Here is a 26674-nt window from a genome sequence, read left to right as displayed (position 1 = left end):
GTTAAAGGAAAGGGTGGGTGGGGAGTCTGGTTTGCCGCACGCTCCTTCCGCTGCCTGCGCTTGTTTTCTGCATGTTCTCGGCGGCGAGACTCGAGGTGCTCAGCGCCCTCCCGGATGCTCTTCCTCCACTTAGGGCGCTCTTTGGCAAGAGATTCCCAGGTGTCGGTGGGGATGTTGCACTTTATCAAGGAGGCTTTGAGGATGTCCTTGAAACGTTCCCTCTGCCCACCTGCGGCTCACTTGCCGTCTAGGATTCCTAGTAGAGCGCTTGTTTTGGGAGTCTTGTGTCGAGAATGCGGACAATGTGGCCCGCCCAATGGAGCTGGTCGAGTGTGGTCAGTGCTTCGATGCTGGGGATGTTGGCTTGATCGAGAGCACTGACGTTGAAGCGTCTATCCTCCCAGGGGATTTGCAGGATGTTGTGGTATTTCTCCAGCGATTTGAGGTGATTGCTGTATATGGTCCATGTCTCTGAGCCACCCAGGAGGCCGGATATCACTACAGCCCTGTATACCATGAGCTTGGTGCCAGATTTGAAGGCCTGATCTTGGAACACTGTCTTCCTCCGGCGGCCGAAGGCCCAACAGCCTGTATCCTGCAATATTTACAGGACATCCTCTCTCGTCAACACTAACATTGTCCTTAACCAATACTGCCACCCCAACTGCTACCATTCATGTACACCCGATATCCAGCTATATTTACGGCCCACGCCTGCCCTTTGAGCCAGATCGCAGTTATTGCCACAGCATCATATTCCGATTTGCTTGCAGATCAGCAAAACTTATTTAGTAAAAGAAGAGGAAACAATAAGACTTTTAATATCAAGCTCATATTTTATGAGTGTGCTCTATCAGCCAAAGCTCCTCAAATTAATTGAAAGAGAATGATTTTGGAGATGCATCCTTGTCAAGGCTGGGATTAATTGCAGTGCAAGTGTTGGCTGCAACCACATTAAAAGTTGCCTTTAGCAGAGGATGGTTTCGATCCATCGACCTCTGGGTTATGGGCCCAGCACGCTTCCGCTGCGCCACTCTGCTGCTGGTGTTGGAACTGATGAATTGCACCTCCTTGTGCTTGGACATGGCTGGCTGCGGTTGCGTGTGATTGACAGCTGCTCTAGTGAGCGGATTGGGCCGCGGGGTCACGTGGTGGATGGGCGTGATTAACCACTGCTCCAGTCATCACCAGAGGCAGCCCCTCGAAATCGAGGAAGACTTGCTTCCACTCTAAATGTGAGTTCTCAGGTGGCTGTTCAGTCCAATACAGGAATTACAGTCTCTGTCACAGCTGGGGCAGACAGTGGTTAAAGGAAAGGGTGGGTGGGGAGTCTGGTTTGCCGCACGCTCCTTCCGCTGCCTGCGCTTGTTTTCTGCATGTTCTCGGCGGCGAGACTCGAGGTGCTCAGCGCCCTCCCGGATGCTCTTCCTCCACTTAGGGCGCTCTTTGGCAAGAGATTCCCAGGTGTCGGTGGGGATGTTGCACTTTATCAAGGAGGCTTTGAGGATGTCCTTGAAACGTTCCCTCTGCCCACCTGCGGCTCACTTGCCGTCTAGGATTCCTAGTAGAGCGCTTGTTTTGGGAGTCTTGTGTCGAGAATGCGGACAATGTGGCCCGCCCAATGGAGCTGGTCGAGTGTGGTCAGTGCTTCGATGCTGGGGATGTTGGCTTGATCGAGAGCACTGACGTTGAAGCGTCTATCCTCCCAGGGGATTTGCAGGATGTTGTGGTATTTCTCCAGCGATTTGAGGTGATTGCTGTATATGGTCCATGTCTCTGAGCCACCCAGGAGGCCGGATATCACTACAGCCCTGTATACCATGAGCTTGGTGCCAGATTTGAAGGCCTGATCTTGGAACACTGTCTTCCTCCGGCGGCCGAAGGCCCAACAGCCTGTATCCTGCAATATTTACAGGACATCCTCTCTCGTCAACACTAACATTGTCCTTAACCAATACTGCCACCTCAACTGCTACCATTCATGTACACCCGATATCCAGCTATATTTACGGCCCACGCCTGCCCTTTGAGCCAGATCCCAGTTATTGCCACAGCATCATAATCCGATTTGCTTGCAGATCAGCAAACTTATTTAGTAAAAGAAGAGGAAACAATAAGACTTTTAATATCAAGCTCATATTTTATGAATGTGCTCTATCAGCCAAAGCTCCTCAAATTAATTGAAAGAGAATGATTTTGGAGATGCATCCTTGTCAAGGCTGGGATTAATTGCAGTGCAAGTGTTGGCTGCAACCACATTAAAAGTTGCCTTTAGCAGAGGATGGTTTCGATCCATCGACCTCTGGGTTATGGGCCCAGCACGCTTCCGCTGCGCCACTCTGCTGCTGGTGTTGGAACTGATGAATTGCACCTCCTTGTGCTTGGACATGGCTGGCTGCGGTTGCGTGTGATTGACAGCTGCTCTAGTGAGCGGATTGGGCCGCGGGGTCACGTGGTGGATGGGCGTGATTAACCACTGCTCCAGTCATCACCAGAGGCAGCCCCTCGAAATCGAGGAAGACTTGCTTCCACTCTAAATGTGAGTTCTCAGGTGGCTGTTCAGTCCAATACAGGAATTACAGTCTCTGTCACAGCTGGGGCAGACAGTGGTTAAAGGAAAGGGTGGGTGGGGAGTCTGGTTTGCCGCACGCTCCTTCCGCTGCCTGCGCTTGTTTTCTGCATGTTCTCGGCGGCGAGACTCGAGGTGCTCAGCGCCCTCCCGGATGCTCTTCCTCCACTTAGGGCGCTCTTTGGCAAGAGATTCCCAGGTGTCGGTGGGGATGTTGCACTTTATCAAGGAGGCTTTGAGGATGTCCTTGAAACGTTCCCTCTGCCCACCTGCGGCTCACTTGCCGTCTAGGATTCCTAGTAGAGCGCTTGTTTTGGGAGTCTTGTGTCGAGAATGCGGACAATGTGGCCCGCCCAATGGAGCTGGTCGAGTGTGGTCAGTGCTTCGATGCTGGGGATGTTGGCTTGATCGAGAGCACTGACGTTGAAGCGTCTATCCTCCCAGGGGATTTGCAGGATGTTGTGGTATTTCTCCAGCGATTTGAGGTGATTGCTGTATATGGTCCATGTCTCTGAGCCACCCAGGAGGCCGGATATCACTACAGCCCTGTATACCATGAGCTTGGTGCCAGATTTGAAGGCCTGATCTTGGAACACTGTCTTCCTCCGGCGGCCGAAGGCCCAACAGCCTGTATCCTGCAATATTTACAGGACATCCTCTCTCGTCAACACTAACATTGTCCTTAACCAATACTGCCACCTCAACTGCTACCATTCATGTACACCCGATATCCAGCTATATTTACGGCCCACGCCAGATCCCAGTTATTGCCACAGCATCATAATCCGATTTGCTTGCAGATCAGCAAACTTATTTAGTAAAAGAAGAGGAAACAATAAGACTTTTAATATCAAGCTCATATTTTATGAATGTGCTCTATCAGCCAAAGCTCCTCAAATTAATTGAAAGAGAATGATTTTAGAGATGCATCCTTGTCAAGGCTGGGATTAGTTGCAGTGCAAGTGTTGGCTGCAACCACATTAAAAGTTGCCTTTAGCAGAGGATGGTTTCAATCCATCGACCTCTGGGTTATGGGCCCAGCACGCTTCCGCTGCGCCACTCTGCTGCTGGTGTTGGAACTGATGAATTGCACCTCCTTGTGCTTGGACATGGCTGGCTGCGGTTGCGTGTGATTGACAGCTGCTCTAGTGAGCGGATTGGGCCGCGGGGTCACGTGGTGGATGGGCGTGATTAACCACTGCTCCAGTCATCACCAGAGGCAGCCCCTCGAAATCGAGGAAGACTTGCTTCCACTCTAAATGTGAGTTCTCAGGTGGCTGTTCAGTCCAATACAGGAATTACAGTCTCTGTCACAGCTGGGGCAGACAGTGGTTAAAGGAAAGGGTGGGTGGGGAGTCTGGTTTGCCGCACGCTCCTTCCGCTGCCTGCGCTTGTTTTCTGCATGTTCTCGGCGGCGAGACTCGAGGTGCTCAGCGCCCTCCCGGATGCTCTTCCTCCACTTAGGGCGCTCTTTGGCAAGAGATTCCCAGGTGTCGGTGGGGATGTTGCACTTTATCAAGGAGGCTTTGAGGATGTCCTTGAAACGTTCCCTCTGCCCACCTGCGGCTCACTTGCCGTCTAGGATTCCTAGTAGAGCGCTTGTTTTGGGAGTCTTGTGTCGAGAATGCGGACAATGTGGCCCGCCCAATGGAGCTGGTCGAGTGTGGTCAGTGCTTCGATGCTGGGGATGTTGGCTTGATCGAGAGCACTGACGTTGAAGCGTCTATCCTCCCAGGGGATTTGCAGGATGTTGTGGTATTTCTCCAGCGATTTGAGGTGATTGCTGTATATGGTCCATGTCTCTGAGCCACCCAGGAGGCCGGATATCACTACAGCCCTGTATACCATGAGCTTGGTGCCAGATTTGAAGGCCTGATCTTGGAACACTGTCTTCCTCCGGCGGCCGAAGGCCCAACAGCCTGTATCCTGCAATATTTACAGGACATCCTCTCTCGTCAACACTAACATTGTCCTTAACCAATACTGCCACCCCAACTGCTACCATTCATGTACACCCGATATCCAGCTATATTTACGGCCCACGCCTGCCCTTTGAGCCAGATCCCAGTTATTGCCACAGCATCATATTCCGATTTGCTTGCAGATCAGCAAAACTTATTTAGTAAAAGAAGAGGAAACAATAAGACTTTTAATATCAAGCTCATATTTTATGAGTGTGCTCTATCAGCCAAAGCTCCTCAAATTAATTGAAAGAGAATGATTTTGGAGATGCATCCTTGTCAAGGCTGGGATTAATTGCAGTGCAAGTGTTGGCTGCAACCACATTAAAAGTTGCCTTTAGCAGAGGATGGTTTCGATCCATCGACCTCTGGGTTATGGGCCCAGCACGCTTCCGCTGCGCCACTCTGCTGCTGGTGTTGGAACTGATGAATTGCACCTCCTTGTGCTTGGACATGGCTGGCTGCGGTTGCGTGTGATTGACAGCTGCTCTAGTGAGCGGATTGGGCCGCGGGGTCACGTGGTGGATGGGCGTGATTAACCACTGCTCCAGTCATCACCAGAGGCAGCCCCTCGAAATCGAGGAAGACTTGCTTCCACTCTAAAAGTGAGTTCTCAGGTGGCTGTTCAGTCCAATACAGGAATTACAGTCTCTGTCACAGCTGGGGCAGACAGTGGTTAAAGGAAAGGGTGGGTGGGGAGTCTGGTTTGCCGCACGCTCCTTCCGCTGCCTGCGCTTGTTTTCTGCATGTTCTCGGCGGCGAGACTCGAGGTGCTCAGCGCCCTCCCGGATGCTCTTCCTCCACTTAGGGCGCTCTTTGGCAAGAGATTCCCAGGTGTCGGTGGGGATGTTGCACTTTATCAAGGAGGCTTTGAGGATGTCCTTGAAACGTTCCCTCTGCCCACCTGCGGCTCACTTGCCGTCTAGGATTCCTAGTAGAGCGCTTGTTTTGGGAGTCTTGTGTCGAGAATGCGGACAATGTGGCCCGCCCAATGGAGCTGGTCGAGTGTGGTCAGTGCTTCGATGCTGGGGATGTTGGCTTGATCGAGAGCACTGACGTTGAAGCGTCTATCCTCCCAGGGGATTTGCAGGATGTTGTGGTATTTCTCCAGCGATTTGAGGTGATTGCTGTATATGGTCCATGTCTCTGAGCCACCCAGGAGGCCGGATATCACTACAGCCCTGTATACCATGAGCTTGGTGCCAGATTTGAAGGCCTGATCTTGGAACACTGTCTTCCTCCGGCGGCCGAAGGCCCAACAGCCTGTATCCTGCAATATTTACAGGACATCCTCTCTCGTCAACACTAACATTGTCCTTAACCAATACTGCCACCCCAACTGCTACCATTCATGTACACCCGATATCCAGCTATATTTACGGCCCACGCCTGCCCTTTGAGCCAGATCCCAGTTATTGCCACAGCATCATATTCCGATTTGCTTGCAGATCAGCAAAACTTATTTAGTAAAAGAAGAGGAAACAATAAGACTTTTAATATCAAGCTCATATTTTATGAGTGTGCTCTATCAGCCAAAGCTCCTCAAATTAATTGAAAGAGAATGATTTTGGAGATGCATCCTTGTCAAGGCTGGGATTAATTGCAGTGCAAGTGTTGGCTGCAACCACATTAAAAGTTGCCTTTAGCAGAGGATGGTTTCGATCCATCGACCTCTGGGTTATGGGCCCAGCACGCTTCCGCTGCGCCACTCTGCTGCTGGTGTTGGAACTGATGAATTGCACCTCCTTGTGCTTGGACATGGCTGGCTGCGGTTGCGTGTGATTGACAGCTGCTCTAGTGAGCGGATTGGGCCGCGGGGTCACGTGGTGGATGGGCGTGATTAACCACTGCTCCAGTCATCACCAGAGGCAGCCCCTCGAAATCGAGGAAGACTTGCTTCCACTCTAAATGTGAGTTCTCAGGTGGCTGTTCAGTCCAATACAGGAATTACAGTCTCTGTCACAGCTGGGGCAGACAGTGGTTAAAGGAAAGGGTGGGTGGGGAGTCTGGTTTGCCGCACGCTCCTTCCGCTGCCTGCGCTTGTTTTCTGCATGTTCTCGGCGGCGAGACTCGAGGTGCTCAGCGCCCTCCCGGATGCTCTTCCTCCACTTAGGGCGCTCTTTGGCAAGAGATTCCCAGGTGTCGGTGGGGATGTTGCACTTTATCAAGGAGGCTTTGAGGATGTCCTTGAAACGTTCCCTCTGCCCACCTGCGGCTCACTTGCCGTGTAGGATTCCTAGTAGAGCGCTTGTTTTGGGAGTCTTGTGTCGAGAATGCGGACAATGTGGCCCGCCCAATGGAGCTGGTCGAGTGTGGTCAGTGCTTCGATGCTGGGGATGTTGGCTTGATCGAGAGCACTGACGTTGAAGCGTCTATCCTCCCAGGGGATTTGCAGGATGTTGTGGTATTTCTCCAGCGATTTGAGGTGATTGCTGTATATGGTCCATGTCTCTGAGCCACCCAGGAGGCCGGATATCACTACAGCCCTGTATACCATGAGCTTGGTGCCAGATTTGAAGGCCTGATCTTGGAACACTGTCTTCCTCCGGCGGCCGAAGGCCCAACAGCCTGTATCCTGCAATATTTACAGGACATCCTCTCTCGTCAACACTAACATTGTCCTTAACCAATACTGCCACCTCAACTGCTACCATTCATGTACACCCGATATCCAGCTATATTTACGGCCCACGCCTGCCCTTTGAGCCAGATCCCAGTTATTGCCACAGCATCATAATCCGATTTGCTTGCAGATCAGCAAACTTATTTAGTAAAAGAAGAGGAAACAATAAGACTTTTAATATCAAGCTCATATTTTATGAATGTGCTCTATCAGCCAAAGCTCCTCAAATTAATTGAAAGAGAATGATTTTAGAGATGCATCCTTGTCAAGGCTGGGATTAGTTGCAGTGCAAGTGTTGGCTGCAACCACATTAAAAGTTGCCTTTAGCAGAGGATGGTTTCGATCCATCGACCTCTGGGTTATGGGCCCAGCACGCTTCCGCTGCGCCACTCTGCTGCTGGTGTTGGAACTGATGAATTGCACCTCCTTGTGCTTGGACATGGCTGGCTGCGGTTGCGTGTGATTGACAGCTGCTCTAGTGAGCGGATTGGGCCGCGGGGTCACGTGGTGGATGGGCGTGATTAACCACTGCTCCAGTCATCACCAGAGGCAGCCCCTCGAAATCGAGGAAGACTTGCTTCCACTCTAAAAGTGAGTTCTCAGGTGGCTGTTCAGTCCAATACAGGAATTACAGTCTCTGTCACAGCTGGGGCAGACAGTGGTTAAAGGAAAGGGTGGGTGGGGAGTCTGGTTTGCCGCACGCTCCTTCCGCTGCCTGCGCTTGTTTTCTGCATGTTCTCGGCGGCGAGACTCGAGGTGCTCAGCGCCCTCCCGGATGCTCTTCCTCCACTTAGGGCGCTCTTTGGCAAGAGATTCCCAGGTGTCGGTGGGGATGTTGCACTTTATCAAGGAGGCTTTGAGGATGTCCTTGAAACGTTCCCTCTGCCCACCTGCGGCTCACTTGCCGTCTAGGATTCCTAGTAGAGCGCTTGTTTTGGGAGTCTTGTGTCGAGAATGCGGACAATGTGGCCCGCCCAATGGAGCTGGTCGAGTGTGGTCAGTGCTTCGATGCTGGGGATGTTGGCTTGATCGAGAGCACTGACGTTGAAGCGTCTATCCTCCCAGGGGATTTGCAGGATGTTGTGGTATTTCTCCAGCGATTTGAGGTGATTGCTGTATATGGTCCATGTCTCTGAGCCACCCAGGAGGCCGGATATCACTACAGCCCTGTATACCATGAGCTTGGTGCCAGATTTGAAGGCCTGATCTTGGAACACTGTCTTCCTCCGGCGGCCGAAGGCCCAACAGCCTGTATCCTGCAATATTTACAGGACATCCTCTCTCGTCAACACTAACATTGTCCTTAACCAATACTGCCACCCCAACTGCTACCATTCATGTACACCCGATATCCAGCTATATTTACGGCCCACGCCTGCCCTTTGAGCCAGATCCCAGTTATTGCCACAGCATCATATTCCGATTTGCTTGCAGATCAGCAAAACTTATTTAGTAAAAGAAGAGGAAACAATAAGACTTTTAATATCAAGCTCATATTTTATGAGTGTGCTCTATCAGCCAAAGCTCCTCAAATTAATTGAAAGAGAATGATTTTGGAGATGCATCCTTGTCAAGGCTGGGATTAATTGCAGTGCAAGTGTTGGCTGCAACCACATTAAAAGTTGCCTTTAGCAGAGGATGGTTTCGATCCATCGACCTCTGGGTTATGGGCCCAGCACGCTTCCGCTGCGCCACTCTGCTGCTGGTGTTGGAACTGATGAATTGCACCTCCTTGTGCTTGGACATGGCTGGCTGCGGTTGCGTGTGATTGACAGCTGCTCTAGTGAGCGGATTGGGCCGCGGGGTCACGTGGTGGATGGGCGTGATTAACCACTGCTCCAGTCATCACCAGAGGCAGCCCCTCGAAATCGAGGAAGACTTGCTTCCACTCTAAAAGTGAGTTCTCAGGTGGCTGTTCAGTCCAATACAGGAATTACAGTCTCTGTCACAGCTGGGGCAGACAGTGGTTAAAGGAAAGGGTGGGTGGGGAGTCTGGTTTGCCGCACGCTCCTTCCGCTGCCTGCGCTTGTTTTCTGCATGTTCTCGGCGGCGAGACTCGAGGTGCTCAGCGCCCTCCCGGATGCTCTTCCTCCACTTAGGGCGCTCTTTGGCAAGAGATTCCCAGGTGTCGGTGGGGATGTTGCACTTTATCAAGGAGGCTTTGAGGATGTCCTTGAAACGTTCCCTCTGCCCACCTGCGGCTCACTTGCCGTCTAGGATTCCTAGTAGAGCGCTTGTTTTGGGAGTCTTGTGTCGAGAATGCGGACAATGTGGCCCGCCCAATGGAGCTGGTCGAGTGTGGTCAGTGCTTCGATGCTGGGGATGTTGGCTTGATCGAGAGCACTGACGTTGAAGCGTCTATCCTCCCAGGGGATTTGCAGGATGTTGTGGTATTTCTCCAGCGATTTGAGGTGATTGCTGTATATGGTCCATGTCTCTGAGCCACCCAGGAGGCCGGATATCACTACAGCCCTGTATACCATGAGCTTGGTGCCAGATTTGAAGGCCTGATCTTGGAACACTGTCTTCCTCCGGCGGCCGAAGGCCCAACAGCCTGTATCCTGCAATATTTACAGGACATCCTCTCTCGTCAACACTAACATTGTCCTTAACCAATACTGCCACCCCAACTGCTACCATTCATGTACACCCGATATCCAGCTATATTTACGGCCCACGCCTGCCCTTTGAGCCAGATCCCAGTTATTGCCACAGCATCATATTCCGATTTGCTTGCAGATCAGCAAAACTTATTTAGTAAAAGAAGAGGAAACAATAAGACTTTTAATATCAAGCTCATATTTTATGAGTGTGCTCTGTCAGCCAAAGCTCCTCAAATTAATTGAAAGAGAATGATTTTAGAGATGCATCCTTGTCAAGGCTGGGATTAGTTGCAGTGCAAGTGTTGGCTGCAACCACATTAAAAGTTGCCTTTAGTAGAGGATGGTTTCGATCCATCGACCTCTGGGTTATGGGCCCAGCACGCTTCCGCTGCACCACTCTGCTGCTGGTGTTGGAACTGATGAATTGCACCTCCTTGTGCTTGGACATGGCTGGCTGCGGTTGCGTGTGATTGACAGCTGCTCTAGTGAGCGGATTGGGCCGCGGGGTCACGTGGTGGATGGGCGTGATTAACCACTGCTCCAGTCATCACCAGAGGCAGCCCCTCGAAATCGAGGAAGACTTGCTTCCACTCTAAATGTGAGTTCTCAGGTGGCTGTTCAGTCCAATACAGGAATTACAGTCTCTGTCACAGCTGGGGCAGACAGTGGTTAAAGGAAAGGGTGGGTGGGGAGTCTGGTTTGCCGCACGCTCCTTCCGCTGCCTGCGCTTGTTTTCTGCATGTTCTCGGCGGCGAGACTCGAGGTGCTCAGCGCCCTCCCGGATGCTCTTCCTCCACTTAGGGCGCTCTTTGGCAAGAGATTCCCAGGTGTCGGTGGGGATGTTGCACTTTATCAAGGAGGCTTTGAGGATGTCCTTGAAACGTTCCCTCTGCCCACCTGCGGCTCACTTGCCGTCTAGGATTCCTAGTAGAGCGCTTGTTTTGGGAGTCTTGTGTCGAGAATGCGGACAATGTGGCCCGCCCAATGGAGCTGGTCGAGTGTGGTCAGTGCTTCGATGCTGGGGATGTTGGCTTGATCGAGAGCACTGACGTTGAAGCGTCTATCCTCCCAGGGGATTTGCAGGATGTTGTGTTATTTCTCCAGCGATTTGAGGTGATTGCTGTATATGGTCCATGTCTCTGAGCCACCCAGGAGGCCGGATATCACTACAGCCCTGTATACCATGAGCTTGGTGCCAGATTTGAAGGCCTGATCTTGGAACACTGTCTTCCTCCGGCGGCCGAAGGCCCAACAGCCTGTATCCTGCAATATTTACAGGACATCCTCTCTCGTCAACACTAACATTGTCCTTAACCAATACTGCCACCCCAACTGCTACCATTCATGTACACCCGATATCCAGCTATATTTACGGCCCACGCCTGCCCTTTGAGCCAGATCCCAGTTATTGCCACAGCATCATATTCCGATTTGCTTGCAGATCAGCAAAACTTATTTAGTAAAAGAAGAGGAAACAATAAGACTTTTAATATCAAGCTCATATTTTATGAGTGTGCTCTGTCAGCCAAAGCTCCTCAAATTAATTGAAAGAGAATGATTTTAGAGATGCATCCTTGTCAAGGCTGGGATTAGTTGCAGTGCAAGTGTTGGCTGCAACCACATTAAAAGTTGCCTTTAGCAGAGGATGGTTTCGATCCATCGACCTCTGGGTTATGGGCCCAGCACGCTTCCGCTGCGCCACTCTGCTGCTGGTGTTGGAACTGATGAATTGCACCTCCTTGTGCTTGGACATGGCTGGCTGCGGTTGCGTGTGATTGACAGCTGCTCTAGTGAGCGGATTGGGCCGCGGGGTCACGTGGTGGATGGGCGTGATTAACCACTGCTCCAGTCATCACCAGAGGCAGCCCCTCGAAATCGAGGAAGACTTGCTTCCACTCTAAAAGTGAGTTCTCAGGTGGCTGTTCAGTCCAATACAGGAATTACAGTCTCTGTCACAGCTGGGGCAGACAGTGGTTAAAGGAAAGGGTGGGTGGGGAGTCTGGTTTGCCGCACGCTCCTTCCGCTGCCTGCGCTTGTTTTCTGCATGTTCTCGGCGGCGAGACTCGAGGTGCTCAGCGCCCTCCCGGATGCTCTTCCTCCACTTAGGGCGCTCTTTGGCAAGAGATTCCCAGGTGTCGGTGGGGATGTTGCACTTTATCAAGGAGGCTTTGAGGATGTCCTTGAAACGTTCCCTCTGCCCACCTGCGGCTCACTTGCCGTCTAGGATTCCTAGTAGAGCGCTTGTTTTGGGAGTCTTGTGTCGAGAATGCGGACAATGTGGCCCGCCCAATGGAGCTGGTCGAGTGTGGTCAGTGCTTCGATGCTGGGGATGTTGGCTTGATCGAGAGCACTGACGTTGAAGCGTCTATCCTCCCAGGGGATTTGCAGGATGTTGTGGTATTTCTCCAGCGATTTGAGGTGATTGCTGTATATGGTCCATGTCTCTGAGCCACCCAGGAGGCCGGATATCACTACAGCCCTGTATACCATGAGCTTGGTGCCAGATTTGAAGGCCTGATCTTGGAACACTGTCTTCCTCCGGCGGCCGAAGGCCCAACAGCCTGTATCCTGCAATATTTACAGGACATCCTCTCTCGTCAACACTAACATTGTCCTTAACCAATACTGCCACCCCAACTGCTACCATTCATGTACACCCGATATCCAGCTATATTTACGGCCCACGCCTGCCCTTTGAGCCAGATCCCAGTTATTGCCACAGCATCATATTCCGATTTGCTTGCAGATCAGCAAAACTTATTTAGTAAAAGAAGAGGAAACAATAAGACTTTTAATATCAAGCTCATATTTTATGAGTGTGCTCTATCAGCCAAAGCTCCTCAAATTAATTGAAAGAGAATGATTTTGGAGATGCATCCTTGTCAAGGCTGGGATTAATTGCAGTGCAAGTGTTGGCTGCAACCACATTAAAAGTTGCCTTTAGCAGAGGATGGTTTCGATCCATCGACCTCTGGGTTATGGGCCCAGCACGCTTCCGCTGCGCCACTCTGCTGCTGGTGTTGGAACTGATGAATTGCACCTCCTTGTGCTTGGACATGGCTGGCTGCGGTTGCGTGTGATTGACAGCTGCTCTAGTGAGCGGATTGGGCCGCGGGGTCACGTGGTGGATGGGCGTGATTAACCACTGCTCCAGTCATCACCAGAGGCAGCCCCTCGAAATCGAGGAAGACTTGCTTCCACTCTAAATGTGAGTTCTCAGGTGGCTGTTCAGTCCAATACAGGAATTACAGTCTCTGTCACAGCTGGGGCAGACAGTGGTTAAAGGAAAGGGTGGGTGGGGAGTCTGGTTTGCCGCACGCTCCTTCCGCTGCCTGCGCTTGTTTTCTGCATGTTCTCGGCGGCGAGACTCGAGGTGCTCAGCGCCCTCCCGGATGCTCTTCCTCCACTTAGGGCGCTCTTTGGCAAGAGATTCCCAGGTGTCGGTGGGGATGTTGCACTTTATCAAGGAGGCTTTGAGGATGTCCTTGAAACGTTCCCTCTGCCCACCTGCGGCTCACTTGCCGTGTAGGATTCCTAGTAGAGCGCTTGTTTTGGGAGTCTTGTGTCGAGAATGCGGACAATGTGGCCCGCCCAATGGAGCTGGTCGAGTGTGGTCAGTGCTTCGATGCTGGGGATGTTGGCTTGATCGAGAGCACTGACGTTGAAGCGTCTATCCTCCCAGGGGATTTGCAGGATGTTGTGGTATTTCTCCAGCGATTTGAGGTGATTGCTGTATATGGTCCATGTCTCTGAGCCACCCAGGAGGCCGGATATCACTACAGCCCTGTATACCATGAGCTTGGTGCCAGATTTGAAGGCCTGATCTTGGAACACTGTCTTCCTCCGGCGGCCGAAGGCCCAACAGCCTGTATCCTGCAATATTTACAGGACATCCTCTCTCGTCAACACTAACATTGTCCTTAACCAATACTGCCACCTCAACTGCTACCATTCATGTACACCCGATATCCAGCTATATTTACGGCCCACGCCTGCCCTTTGAGCCAGATCCCAGTTATTGCCACAGCATCATAATCCGATTTGCTTGCAGATCAGCAAACTTATTTAGTAAAAGAAGAGGAAACAATAAGACTTTTAATATCAAGCTCATATTTTATGAATGTGCTCTATCAGCCAAAGCTCCTCAAATTAATTGAAAGAGAATGATTTTAGAGATGCATCCTTGTCAAGGCTGGGATTAGTTGCAGTGCAAGTGTTGGCTGCAACCACATTAAAAGTTGCCTTTAGCAGAGGATGGTTTCGATCCATCGACCTCTGGGTTATGGGCCCAGCACGCTTCCGCTGCGCCACTCTGCTGCTGGTGTTGGAACTGATGAATTGCACCTCCTTGTGCTTGGACATGGCTGGCTGCGGTTGCGTGTGATTGACAGCTGCTCTAGTGAGCGGATTGGGCCGCGGGGTCACGTGGTGGATGGGCGTGATTAACCACTGCTCCAGTCATCACCAGAGGCAGCCCCTCGAAATCGAGGAAGACTTGCTTCCACTCTAAAAGTGAGTTCTCAGGTGGCTGTTCAGTCCAATACAGGAATTACAGTCTCTGTCACAGCTGGGGCAGACAGTGGTTAAAGGAAAGGGTGGGTGGGGAGTCTGGTTTGCCGCACGCTCCTTCCGCTGCCTGCGCTTGTTTTCTGCATGTTCTCGGCGGCGAGACTCGAGGTGCTCAGCGCCCTCCCGGATGCTCTTCCTCCACTTAGGGCGCTCTTTGGCAAGAGATTCCCAGGTGTCGGTGGGGATGTTGCACTTTATCAAGGAGGCTTTGAGGATGTCCTTGAAACGTTCCCTCTGCCCACCTGCGGCTCACTTGCCGTCTAGGATTCCTAGTAGAGCGCTTGTTTTGGGAGTCTTGTGTCGAGAATGCGGACAATGTGGCCCGCCCAATGGAGCTGGTCGAGTGTGGTCAGTGCTTCGATGCTGGGGATGTTGGCTTGATCGAGAGCACTGACGTTGAAGCGTCTATCCTCCCAGGGGATTTGCAGGATGTTGTGGTATTTCTCCAGCGATTTGAGGTGATTGCTGTATATGGTCCATGTCTCTGAGCCACCCAGGAGGCCGGATATCACTACAGCCCTGTATACCATGAGCTTGGTGCCAGATTTGAAGGCCTGATCTTGGAACACTGTCTTCCTCCGGCGGCCGAAGGCCCAACAGCCTGTATCCTGCAATATTTACAGGACATCCTCTCTCGTCAACACTAACATTGTCCTTAACCAATACTGCCACCCCAACTGCTACCATTCATGTACACCCGATATCCAGCTATATTTACGGCCCACGCCTGCCCTTTGAGCCAGATCCCAGTTATTGCCACAGCATCATATTCCGATTTGCTTGCAGATCAGCAAAACTTATTTAGTAAAAGAAGAGGAAACAATAAGACTTTTAATATCAAGCTCATATTTTATGAGTGTGCTCTATCAGCCAAAGCTCCTCAAATTAATTGAAAGAGAATGATTTTGGAGATGCATCCTTGTCAAGGCTGGGATTAATTGCAGTGCAAGTGTTGGCTGCAACCACATTAAAAGTTGCCTTTAGCAGAGGATGGTTTCGATCCATCGACCTCTGGGTTATGGGCCCAGCACGCTTCCGCTGCGCCACTCTGCTGCTGGTGTTGGAACTGATGAATTGCACCTCCTTGTGCTTGGACATGGCTGGCTGCGGTTGCGTGTGATTGACAGCTGCTCTAGTGAGCGGATTGGGCCGCGGGGTCACGTGGTGGATGGGCGTGATTAACCACTGCTCCAGTCATCACCAGAGGCAGCCCCTCGAAATCGAGGAAGACTTGCTTCCACTCTAAAAGTGAGTTCTCAGGTGGCTGTTCAGTCCAATACAGGAATTACAGTCTCTGTCACAGCTGGGGCAGACAGTGGTTAAAGGAAAGGGTGGGTGGGGAGTCTGGTTTGCCGCACGCTCCTTCCGCTGCCTGCGCTTGTTTTCTGCATGTTCTCGGCGGCGAGACTCGAGGTGCTCAGCGCCCTCCCGGATGCTCTTCCTCCACTTAGGGCGCTCTTTGGCAAGAGATTCCCAGGTGTCGGTGGGGATGTTGCACTTTATCAAGGAGGCTTTGAGGATGTCCTTGAAACGTTCCCTCTGCCCACCTGCGGCTCACTTGCCGTCTAGGATTCCTAGTAGAGCGCTTGTTTTGGGAGTCTTGTGTCGAGAATGCGGACAATGTGGCCCGCCCAATGGAGCTGGTCGAGTGTGGTCAGTGCTTCGATGCTGGGGATGTTGGCTTGATCGAGAGCACTGACGTTGAAGCGTCTATCCTCCCAGGGGATTTGCAGGATGTTGTGGTATTTCTCCAGCGATTTGAGGTGATTGCTGTATATGGTCCATGTCTCTGAGCCACCCAGGAGGCCGGATATCACTACAGCCCTGTATACCATGAGCTTGGTGCCAGATTTGAAGGCCTGATCTTGGAACACTGTCTTCCTCCGGCGGCCGAAGGCCCAACAGCCTGTATCCTGCAATATTTACAGGACATCCTCTCTCGTCAACACTAACATTGTCCTTAACCAATACTGCCACCCCAACTGCTACCATTCATGTACACCCGATATCCAGCTATATTTACGGCCCACGCCTGCCCTTTGAGCCAGATCCCAGTTATTGCCACAGCATCATATTCCGATTTGCTTGCAGATCAGCAAAACTTATTTAGTAAAAGAAGAGGAAACAATAAGACTTTTAATATCAAGCTCATATTTTATGAGTGTGCTCTGTCAGCCAAAGCTCCTCAAATTAATTGAAAGAGAATGATTTTAGAGATGCATCCTTGTCAAGGCTGGGATTAGTTGCAGTGCAAGTGTTGGCTGCAACCACATTAAAAGTTGCCTTTAGTAGAGGATGGTTTCGATCCATCGACCTCTGGGTTATGGGCCCAGCACGCTTCCGCTGCGCCACTCTGCTGCTGGTGTTGGAACTGATGAATTGCACCTCCTTGTGCTTGGACATGGCTGGCTGCGGTTGCGTGTGATTGACAGCTGCTCTAGTGAGCGGATTGGGCCGCGGGGTCACGTGGTGGATGGGCGTGATTAACCACTGCTCCAGTCATCACCAGAGGCAGCCCCTCGAAATCGAGGAAGACTTGCTTCCACTCTAAATGTGAGTTCTCAGGTGGCTGTTCAGTCCAATACAGGAATTACAGTCTCTGTCACAGCTGGGGCAGACAGTGGTTAAAGGAAAGGGTGGGTGGGGAGTCTGGTTTGCCGCACGCTCCTTCCGCTGCCTGCGCTTGTTTTCTGCATGTTCTCGGCGGCGAGACTCGAGGTGCTCAGCGCCCTCCCGGATGCTCTTCCTCCACTTAGGGCGCTCTTTGGCAAGAGATTCCCAGGTGTCGGTGGGGATGTTGCACTTTATCAAGGAGGCTTTGAGGATGTCCTTGAAACGTTCCCTCTGCCCACCTGCGGCTCACTTGCCGTCTAGGATTCCTAGTAGAGCGCTTGTTTTGGGAGTCTTGTGTCGAGAATGCGGACAATGTGGCCCGCCCAATGGAGCTGGTCGAGTGTGGTCAGTGCTTCGATGCTGGGGATGTTGGCTTGATCGAGAGCACTGACGTTGAAGCGTCTATCCTCCCAGGGGATTTGCAGGATGTTGTGTTATTTCTCCAGCGATTTGAGGTGATTGCTGTATATGGTCCATGTCTCTGAGCCACCCAGGAGGCCGGATATCACTACAGCCCTGTATACCATGAGCTTGGTGCCAGATTTGAAGGCCTGATCTTGGAACACTGTCTTCCTCCGGCGGCCGAAGGCCCAACAGCCTGTATCCTGCAATATTTACAGGACATCCTCTCTCGTCAACACTAACATTGTCCTTAACCAATACTGCCACCCCAACTGCTACCATTCATGTACACCCGATATCCAGCTATATTTACGGCCCACGCCTGCCCTTTGAGCCAGATCCCAGTTATTGCCACAGCATCATATTCCGATTTGCTTGCAGATCAGCAAAACTTATTTAGTAAAAGAAGAGGAAACAATAAGACTTTTAATATCAAGCTCATATTTTATGAGTGTGCTCTGTCAGCCAAAGCTCCTCAAATTAATTGAAAGAGAATGATTTTAGAGATGCATCCTTGTCAAGGCTGGGATTAGTTGCAGTGCAAGTGTTGGCTGCAACCACATTAAAAGTTGCCTTTAGCAGAGGATGGTTTCGATCCATCGACCTCTGGGTTATGGGCCCAGCACGCTTCCGCTGCGCCACTCTGCTGCTGGTGTTGGAACAGATGAATTGCACCTCCTTGTGCTTGGACATGGCTGGCTGCGGTTGCGTGTGATTGACAGCTGCTCTAGTGAGCGGATTGGGCCGCGGGGTCACATGGTGGATGGGCGTGATTAACCACTGCTCCAGTCATCACCAGAGGCAGCCCCTCGAAATCGAGGAAGACTTGCTTCCACTCTAAAAGTGAGTTCTCAGGTGGCTGTTCAGTCCAATACAGGAATTACAGTCTCTGTCACAGCTGGGGCAGACAGTGGTTAAAGGAAAGGGTGGGTGGGGAGTCTGGTTTGCCGCACGCTCCTTCCGCTGCCTGCGCTTGTTTTCTGCATGTTCTCGGCGGCGAGACTCGAGGTGCTCAGCGCCCTCCCGGATGCTCTTCCTCCACTTAGGGCGCTCTTTGGCAAGAGATTCCCAGGTGTCGGTGGGGATGTTGCACTTTATCAAGGAGGCTTTGAGGATGTCCTTGAAACGTTCCCTCTGCCCACCTGCGGCTCACTTGCCGTCTAGGATTCCTAGTAGAGCGCTTGTTTTGGGAGTCTTGTGTCGAGAATGCGGACAATGTGGCCCGCCCAATGGAGCTGGTCGAGTGTGGTCAGTGCTTCGATGCTGGGGATGTTGGCTTGATCGAGAGCACTGACGTTGAAGCGTCTATCCTCCCAGGGGATTTGCAGGATGTTGTGGTATTTCTCCAGCGATTTGAGGTGATTGCTGTATATGGTCCATGTCTCTGAGCCACCCAGGAGGCCGGATATCACTACAGCCCTGTATACCATGAGCTTGGTGCCAGATTTGAAGGCCTGATCTTGGAACACTGTCTTCCTCCGGCGGCCGAAGGCCCAACAGCCTGTATCCTGCAATATTTACAGGACATCCTCTCTCGTCAACACTAACATTGTCCTTAACCAACACTGCCACCCCAACTGCTACCATTCATGTACACCCGATATCCAGCTATATTTACGGCCCACGCCTGCCCTTTGAGCCAGATCCCAGTTATTGCCACAGCATCATATTCCGATTTGCTTGCAGATCAGCAAAACTTATTTAGTAAAAGAAGAGGAAACAATAAGACTTTTAATATCAAGCTCATATTTTATGAGTGTGCTCTATCAGCCAAAGCTCCTCAAATTAATTGAAAGAGAATGATTTTAGAGATGCATCCTTGTCAAGGCTGGGATTAGTTGCAGTGCAAGTGTTGGCTGCAACCACATTAAAAGTTGCCTTTAGCAGAGGATGGTTTCGATCCATCGACCTCTGGGTTATGGGCCCAGCACGCTTCCGCTGCGCCACTCTGCTGCTGGTGTTGGAACTGATGAATTGCACCTCCTTGTGCTTGGACATGGCTGGCTGCGGTTGCGTGTGATTGACAGCTGCTCTAGTGAACGGATTGGGCCGCGGGGTCACGTGGTGGATGGGCGTGATTAACCACTGCTCCAGTCATCACCAGAGGCAGTCCCTCGAAATCGAGGAAGACTTGCTTCCACTCTAAATGTGAGTTCTCAGGTGGCTGTTCAGTCCAATACGGGAATTACAGTCTCTGTCACAGCTGGGGAAGACAGTGGTTGAAGGAAAGGGTGGGTGGGAAGTCTGGTTTGCCGCACGCTCCTTCCGCTGCCTGCGCTTGTTTTCTGCATGTTCTCGGCGGCGAGACTCGAGGTGCTCAGCGCCCTCCCGGATGCTCTTCCTCCACTTAGGGCGCTCTTTGGCAAGAGATTCCCAGGTGTCGGTGGGGATGTTGCCATTTATCAAGGAGGCTTTGAGGATGTCTTTGAAACGTTCCCTCTTCCCACCTGCGGCTCACTTGCCGTGTAGGATTCCTAGTAGAGCGCTTGTTTTGGGAGTCTTGTGTTAAGAATGCGGACAATGTGGCCCGCCCAATGGAGCTGGTCGAGTGTTGTCAGTGCTTCGATGCTGGGGATGTTGGCTTGATCGAGAGCACTGACGTTGAAGCGTCTATCCTCCCAGGGGATTTGCAGGATGTTGTGGTATTTCTCCAGTGATTTGAGGTGATTGCTGTATATGGTCCATGTCTCTGAGCCACCCAGGAGGCCGGATATCACTACAGCCCTGTATACCATGAGCTTGGTGCCAGATTTGAAGGCCTGATCTTGGAACACTGTCTTCCTCCGGCGGCCGAAGGCCCAACAGCCTGTATCCTGCAATATTTACAGGACATCCTCTCTCGTCAACACTAACATTGTCCTTAACCAATACTGCCACCCCAACTGCTACCATTCATGTACACCCGATATCCAGCTATATTTACGGCCCACGCCTGCCCTTTGAGCCAGATCCCAGTTATTGCCACAGCATCATATTCCGATTTGCTTGCAGATCAGCAAAACTTATTTAGTAAAAGAAGAGGAAACAATAAGACTTTTAATATCAAGCTCATATTTTATGAGTGTGCTCTGTCAGCCAAAGCTCCTCAAATTAATTGAAAGAGAATGATTTTAGAGATGCATCCTTGTCAAGGCTGGGATTAGTTGCAGTGCAAGTGTTGGCTGCAACCACATTAAAAGTTGCCTTTAGTAGAGGATGGTTTCGATCCATCGACCTCTGGGTTATGGGCCCAGCACGCTTCCGCTGCGCCACTCTGCTGCTGGTGTTGGAACTGATGAATTGCACCTCCTTGTGCTTGGACATGGCTGGCTGCGGTTGCGTGTGATTGACAGCTGCTCTAGTGAGCGGATTGGGCCGCGGGGTCACGTGGTGGATGGGCGTGATTAACCACTGCTCCAGTCATCACCAGAGGCAGCCCCTCGAAATCGAGGAAGACTTGCTTCCACTCTAAATGTGAGTTCTCAGGTGGCTGTTCAGTCCAATACAGGAATTACAGTCTCTGTCACAGCTGGGGCAGACAGTGGTTAAAGGAAAGGGTGGGTGGGGAGTCTGGTTTGCCGCACGCTCCTTCCGCTGCCTGCGCTTGTTTTCTGCATGTTCTCGGCGGCGAGACTCGAGGTGCTCAGCGCCCTCCCGGATGCTCTTCCTCCACTTAGGGCGCTCTTTGGCAAGAGATTCCCAGGTGTCGGTGGGGATGTTGCACTTTATCAAGGAGGCTTTGAGGATGTCCTTGAAACGTTCCCTCTGCCCACCTGCGGCTCACTTGCCGTGTAGGATTCCTAGTAGAGCGCTTGTTTTGGGAGTCTTGTGTCGAGAATGCGGACAATGTGGCCCGCCCAATGGAGCTGGTCGAGTGTGGTCAGTGCTTCGATGCTGGGGATGTTGGCTTGATCGAGAGCACTGACGTTGAAGCGTCTATCCTCCCAGGGGATTTGCAGGATGTTGTGGTATTTCTCCAGCGATTTGAGGTGATTGCTGTATATGGTCCATGTCTCTGAGCCACCCAGGAGGCCGGATATCACTACAGCCCTGTATACCATGAGCTTGGTGCCAGATTTGAAGGCCTGATCTTGGAACACTGTCTTCCTCCGGCGGCCGAAGGCCCAACAGCCTGTATCCTGCAATATTTACAGGACATCCTCTCTCGTCAACACTAACATTGTCCTTAACCAATACTGCCACCTCAACTGCTACCATTCATGTACACCCGATATCCAGCTATATTTACGGCCCACGCCTGCCCTTTGAGCCAGATCCCAGTTATTGCCACAGCATCATAATCCGATTTGCTTGCAGATCAGCAAACTTATTTAGTAAAAGAAGAGGAAACAATAAGACTTTTAATATCAAGCTCATATTTTATGAATGTGCTCTATCAGCCAAAGCTCCTCAAATTAATTGAAAGAGAATGATTTTAGAGATGCATCCTTGTCAAGGCTGGGATTAGTTGCAGTGCAAGTGTTGGCTGCAACCACATTAAAAGTTGCCTTTAGCAGAGGATGGTTTCGATCCATCGACCTCTGGGTTATGGGCCCAGCACGCTTCCGCTGCGCCACTCTGCTGCTGGTGTTGGAACTGATGAATTGCACCTCCTTGTGCTTGGACATGGCTGGCTGCGGTTGCGTGTGATTGACAGCTGCTCTAGTGAGCGGATTGGGCCGCGGGGTCACGTGGTGGATGGGCGTGATTAACCACTGCTCCAGTCATCACCAGAGGCAGCCCCTCGAAATCGAGGAAGACTTGCTTCCACTCTAAAAGTGAGTTCTCAGGTGGCTGTTCAGTCCAATACAGGAATTACAGTCTCTGTCACAGCTGGGGCAGACAGTGGTTAAAGGAAAGGGTGGGTGGGGAGTCTGGTTTGCCGCACGCTCCTTCCGCTGCCTGCGCTTGTTTTCTGCATGTTCTCGGCGGCGAGACTCGAGGTGCTCAGCGCCCTCCCGGATGCTCTTCCTCCACTTAGGGCGCTCTTTGGCAAGAGATTCCCAGGTGTCGGTGGGGATGTTGCACTTTATCAAGGAGGCTTTGAGGATGTCCTTGAAACGTTCCCTCTGCCCACCTGCGGCTCACTTGCCGTCTAGGATTCCTAGTAGAGCGCTTGTTTTGGGAGTCTTGTGTCGAGAATGCGGACAATGTGGCCCGCCCAATGGAGCTGGTCGAGTGTGGTCAGTGCTTCGATGCTGGGGATGTTGGCTTGATCGAGAGCACTGACGTTGAAGCGTCTATCCTCCCAGGGGATTTGCAGGATGTTGTGGTATTTCTCCAGCGATTTGAGGTGATTGCTGTATATGGTCCATGTCTCTGAGCCACCCAGGAGGCCGGATATCACTACAGCCCTGTATACCATGAGCTTGGTGCCAGATTTGAAGGCCTGATCTTGGAACACTGTCTTCCTCCGGCGGCCGAAGGCCCAACAGCCTGTATCCTGCAATATTTACAGGACATCCTCTCTCGTCAACACTAACATTGTCCTTAACCAATACTGCCACCCCAACTGCTACCATTCATGTACACCCGATATCCAGCTATATTTACGGCCCACGCCTGCCCTTTGAGCCAGATCCCAGTTATTGCCACAGCATCATATTCCGATTTGCTTGCAGATCAGCAAAACTTATTTAGTAAAAGAAGAGGAAACAATAAGACTTTTAATATCAAGCTCATATTTTATGAGTGTGCTCTATCAGCCAAAGCTCCTCAAATTAATTGAAAGAGAATGATTTTGGAGATGCATCCTTGTCAAGGCTGGGATTAATTGCAGTGCAAGTGTTGGCTGCAACCACATTAAAAGTTGCCTTTAGCAGAGGATGGTTTCGATCCATCGACCTCTGGGTTATGGGCCCAGCACGCTTCCGCTGCGCCACTCTGCTGCTGGTGTTGGAACTGATGAATTGCACCTCCTTGTGCTTGGACATGGCTGGCTGCGGTTGCGTGTGATTGACAGCTGCTCTAGTGAGCGGATTGGGCCGCGGGGTCACGTGGTGGATGGGCGTGATTAACCACTGCTCCAGTCATCACCAGAGGCAGCCCCTCGAAATCGAGGAAGACTTGCTTCCACTCTAAAAGTGAGTTCTCAGGTGGCTGTTCAGTCCAATACAGGAATTACAGTCTCTGTCACAGCTGGGGCAGACAGTGGTTAAAGGAAAGGGTGGGTGGGGAGTCTGGTTTGCCGCACGCTCCTTCCGCTGCCTGCGCTTGTTTTCTGCATGTTCTCGGCGGCGAGACTCGAGGTGCTCAGCGCCCTCCCGGATGCTCTTCCTCCACTTAGGGCGCTCTTTGGCAAGAGATTCCCAGGTGTCGGTGGGGATGTTGCACTTTATCAAGGAGGCTTTGAGGATGTCCTTGAAACGTTCCCTCTGCCCACCTGCGGCTCACTTGCCGTCTAGGATTCCTAGTAGAGCGCTTGTTTTGGGAGTCTTGTGTCGAGAATGCGGACAATGTGGCCCGCCCAATGGAGCTGGTCGAGTGTGGTCAGTGCTTCGATGCTGGGGATGTTGGCTTGATCGAGAGCACTGACGTTGAAGCGTCTATCCTCCCAGGGGATTTGCAGGATGTTGTGGTATTTCTCCAGCGATTTGAGGTGATTGCTGTATATGGTCCATGTCTCTGAGCCACCCAGGAGGCCGGATATCACTACAGCCCTGTATACCATGAGCTTGGTGCCAGATTTGAAGGCCTGATCTTGGAACACTGTCTTCCTCCGGCGGCCGAAGGCCCAACAGCCTGTATCCTGCAATATTTACAGGACATCCTCTCTCGTCAACACTAACATTGTCCTTAACCAATACTGCCACCCCAACTGCTACCATTCATGTACACCCGATATCCAGCTATATTTACGGCCCACGCCTGCCCTTTGAGCCAGATCCCAGTTATTGCCACAGCATCATATTCCGATTTGCTTGCAGATCAGCAAAACTTATTTAGTAAAAGAAGAGGAAACAATAAGACTTTTAATATCAAGCTCATATTTTATGAGTGTGCTCTGTCAGCCAAAGCTCCTCAAATTAATTGAAAGAGAATGATTTTAGAGATGCATCCTTGTCAAGGCTGGGATTAGTTGCAGTGCAAGTGTTGGCTGCAACCACATTAAAAGTTGCCTTTAGTAGAGGATGGTTTCGATCCATCGACCTCTGGGTTATGGGCCCAGCACGCTTCCGCTGCGCCACTCTGCTGCTGGTGTTGGAACTGATGAATTGCACCTCCTTGTGCTTGGACATGGCTGGCTGCGGTTGCGTGTGATTGACAGCTGCTCTAGTGAGCGGATTGGGCCGCGGGGTCACGTGGTGGATGGGCGTGATTAACCACTGCTCCAGTCATCACCAGAGGCAGCCCCTCGAAATCGAGGAAGACTTGCTTCCACTCTAAATGTGAGTTCTCAGGTGGCTGTTCAGTCCAATACAGGAATTACAGTCTCTGTCACAGCTGGGGCAGACAGTGGTTAAAGGAAAGGGTGGGTGGGGAGTCTGGTTTGCCGCACGCTCCTTCCGCTGCCTGCGCTTGTTTTCTGCATGTTCTCGGCGGCGAGACTCGAGGTGCTCAGCGCCCTCCCGGATGCTCTTCCTCCACTTAGGGCGCTCTTTGGCAAGAGATTCCCAGGTGTCGGTGGGGATGTTGCACTTTATCAAGGAGGCTTTGAGGATGTCCTTGAAACGTTCCCTCTGCCCACCTGCGGCTCACTTGCCGTCTAGGATTCCTAGTAGAGCGCTTGTTTTGGGAGTCTTGTGTCGAGAATGCGGACAATGTGGCCCGCCCAATGGAGCTGGTCGAGTGTGGTCAGTGCTTCGATGCTGGGGATGTTGGCTTGATCGAGAGCACTGACGTTGAAGCGTCTATCCTCCCAGGGGATTTGCAGGATGTTGTGTTATTTCTCCAGCGATTTGAGGTGATTGCTGTATATGGTCCATGTCTCTGAGCCACCCAGGAGGCCGGATATCACTACAGCCCTGTATACCATGAGCTTGGTGCCAGATTTGAAGGCCTGATCTTGGAACACTGTCTTCCTCCGGCGGCCGAAGGCCCAACAGCCTGTATCCTGCAATATTTACAGGACATCCTCTCTCGTCAACACTAACATTGTCCTTAACCAATACTGCCACCCCAACTGCTACCATTCATGTACACCCGATATCCAGCTATATTTACGGCCCACGCCTGCCCTTTGAGCCAGATCCCAGTTATTGCCACAGCATCATATTCCGATTTGCTTGCAGATCAGCAAAACTTATTTAGTAAAAGAAGAGGAAACAATAAGACTTTTAATATCAAGCTCATATTTTATGAGTGTGCTCTGTCAGCCAAAGCTCCTCAAATTAATTGAAAGAGAATGATTTTAGAGATGCATCCTTGTCAAGGCTGGGATTAGTTGCAGTGCAAGTGTTGGCTGCAACCACATTAAAAGTTGCCTTTAGCAGAGGATGGTTTCGATCCATCGACCTCTGGGTTATGGGCCCAGCACGCTTCCGCTGCGCCACTCTGCTGCTGGTGTTGGAACAGATGAATTGCACCTCCTTGTGCTTGGACATGGCTGGCTGCGGTTGCGTGTGATTGACAGCTGCTCTAGTGAGCGGATTGGGCCGCGGGGTCACATGGTGGATGGGCGTGATTAACCACTGCTCCAGTCATCACCAGAGGCAGCCCCTCGAAATCGAGGAAGACTTGCTTCCACTCTAAAAGTGAGTTCTCAGGTGGCTGTTCAGTCCAATACAGGAATTACAGTCTCTGTCACAGCTGGGGCAGACAGTGGTTAAAGGAAAGGGTGGGTGGGGAGTCTGGTTTGCCGCACGCTCCTTCCGCTGCCTGCGCTTGTTTTCTGCATGTTCTCGGCGGCGAGACTCGAGGTGCTCAGCGCCCTCCCGGATGCTCTTCCTCCACTTAGGGCGCTCTTTGGCAAGAGATTCCCAGGTGTCGGTGGGGATGTTGCACTTTATCAAGGAGGCTTTGAGGATGTCCTTGAAACGTTCCCTCTGCCCACCTGCGGCTCACTTGCCGTCTAGGATTCCTAGTAGAGCGCTTGTTTTGGGAGTCTTGTGTCGAGAATGCGGACAATGTGGCCCGCCCAATGGAGCTGGTCGAGTGTGGTCAGTGCTTCGATGCTGGGGATGTTGGCTTGATCGAGAGCACTGACGTTGAAGCGTCTATCCTCCCAGGGGATTTGCAGGATGTTGTGGTATTTCTCCAGCGATTTGAGGTGATTGCTGTATATGGTCCATGTCTCTGAGCCACCCAGGAGGCCGGATATCACTACAGCCCTGTATACCATGAGCTTGGTGCCAGATTTGAAGGCCTGATCTTGGAACACTGTCTTCCTCCGGCGGCCGAAGGCCCAACAGCCTGT

At 51.6% G+C, this 26674-nt stretch overlaps 15 non-coding genes across 15 annotated transcripts; all 15 read right to left on the bottom strand.

The window, feature by feature from the left end:
* Positions 1 to 968: 968 nt before the first annotated feature.
* Positions 969 to 1040, bottom strand: trnam-cau (transfer RNA methionine (anticodon CAU)). The gene has a single exon. It is a non-coding gene; the product is annotated as a tRNA-Met (tRNA).
* A 1232-nt stretch (positions 1041 to 2272) lies between these two features.
* On the bottom strand, positions 2273 to 2344 carry trnam-cau (transfer RNA methionine (anticodon CAU)). The gene has a single exon. It is a non-coding gene; the product is annotated as a tRNA-Met (tRNA).
* Positions 2345 to 4868: 2524 nt separating this feature from the next.
* trnam-cau (transfer RNA methionine (anticodon CAU)) lies at positions 4869 to 4940 on the bottom strand. The gene has a single exon. It is a non-coding gene; the product is annotated as a tRNA-Met (tRNA).
* A 1233-nt stretch (positions 4941 to 6173) lies between these two features.
* trnam-cau (transfer RNA methionine (anticodon CAU)) lies at positions 6174 to 6245 on the bottom strand. The gene has a single exon. It is a non-coding gene; the product is annotated as a tRNA-Met (tRNA).
* Positions 6246 to 7477: 1232 nt separating this feature from the next.
* trnam-cau (transfer RNA methionine (anticodon CAU)) lies at positions 7478 to 7549 on the bottom strand. The gene has a single exon. It is a non-coding gene; the product is annotated as a tRNA-Met (tRNA).
* Positions 7550 to 8782: 1233 nt separating this feature from the next.
* On the bottom strand, positions 8783 to 8854 carry trnam-cau (transfer RNA methionine (anticodon CAU)). The gene has a single exon. It is a non-coding gene; the product is annotated as a tRNA-Met (tRNA).
* A 2538-nt stretch (positions 8855 to 11392) lies between these two features.
* Positions 11393 to 11464, bottom strand: trnam-cau (transfer RNA methionine (anticodon CAU)). The gene has a single exon. It is a non-coding gene; the product is annotated as a tRNA-Met (tRNA).
* A 1233-nt stretch (positions 11465 to 12697) lies between these two features.
* Positions 12698 to 12769, bottom strand: trnam-cau (transfer RNA methionine (anticodon CAU)). The gene has a single exon. It is a non-coding gene; the product is annotated as a tRNA-Met (tRNA).
* Positions 12770 to 14001: 1232 nt separating this feature from the next.
* trnam-cau (transfer RNA methionine (anticodon CAU)) lies at positions 14002 to 14073 on the bottom strand. Its single transcript has one exon. It is a non-coding gene; the product is annotated as a tRNA-Met (tRNA).
* A 1233-nt stretch (positions 14074 to 15306) lies between these two features.
* trnam-cau (transfer RNA methionine (anticodon CAU)) lies at positions 15307 to 15378 on the bottom strand. Its single transcript has one exon. It is a non-coding gene; the product is annotated as a tRNA-Met (tRNA).
* Positions 15379 to 17916: 2538 nt separating this feature from the next.
* On the bottom strand, positions 17917 to 17988 carry trnam-cau (transfer RNA methionine (anticodon CAU)). The gene has a single exon. It is a non-coding gene; the product is annotated as a tRNA-Met (tRNA).
* A 1233-nt stretch (positions 17989 to 19221) lies between these two features.
* On the bottom strand, positions 19222 to 19293 carry trnam-cau (transfer RNA methionine (anticodon CAU)). The gene has a single exon. It is a non-coding gene; the product is annotated as a tRNA-Met (tRNA).
* A 2537-nt stretch (positions 19294 to 21830) lies between these two features.
* Positions 21831 to 21902, bottom strand: trnam-cau (transfer RNA methionine (anticodon CAU)). Its single transcript has one exon. It is a non-coding gene; the product is annotated as a tRNA-Met (tRNA).
* Positions 21903 to 23135: 1233 nt separating this feature from the next.
* trnam-cau (transfer RNA methionine (anticodon CAU)) lies at positions 23136 to 23207 on the bottom strand. Its single transcript has one exon. It is a non-coding gene; the product is annotated as a tRNA-Met (tRNA).
* A 2538-nt stretch (positions 23208 to 25745) lies between these two features.
* trnam-cau (transfer RNA methionine (anticodon CAU)) lies at positions 25746 to 25817 on the bottom strand. The gene has a single exon. It is a non-coding gene; the product is annotated as a tRNA-Met (tRNA).
* Between the last annotated feature and the right edge of the window lie 857 nt (positions 25818 to 26674).

The sequence above is a fragment of the Pristiophorus japonicus genome, chromosome 7, assembly GCF_044704955.1.
Source record: "Pristiophorus japonicus isolate sPriJap1 chromosome 7, sPriJap1.hap1, whole genome shotgun sequence".
Lineage (NCBI taxonomy): Eukaryota > Metazoa > Chordata > Chondrichthyes > Pristiophoridae > Pristiophorus > Pristiophorus japonicus.
The sequence above is the reverse complement of the archived record's forward strand: the minus strand, read 5'-3'. Positions and strand labels throughout refer to the sequence as shown.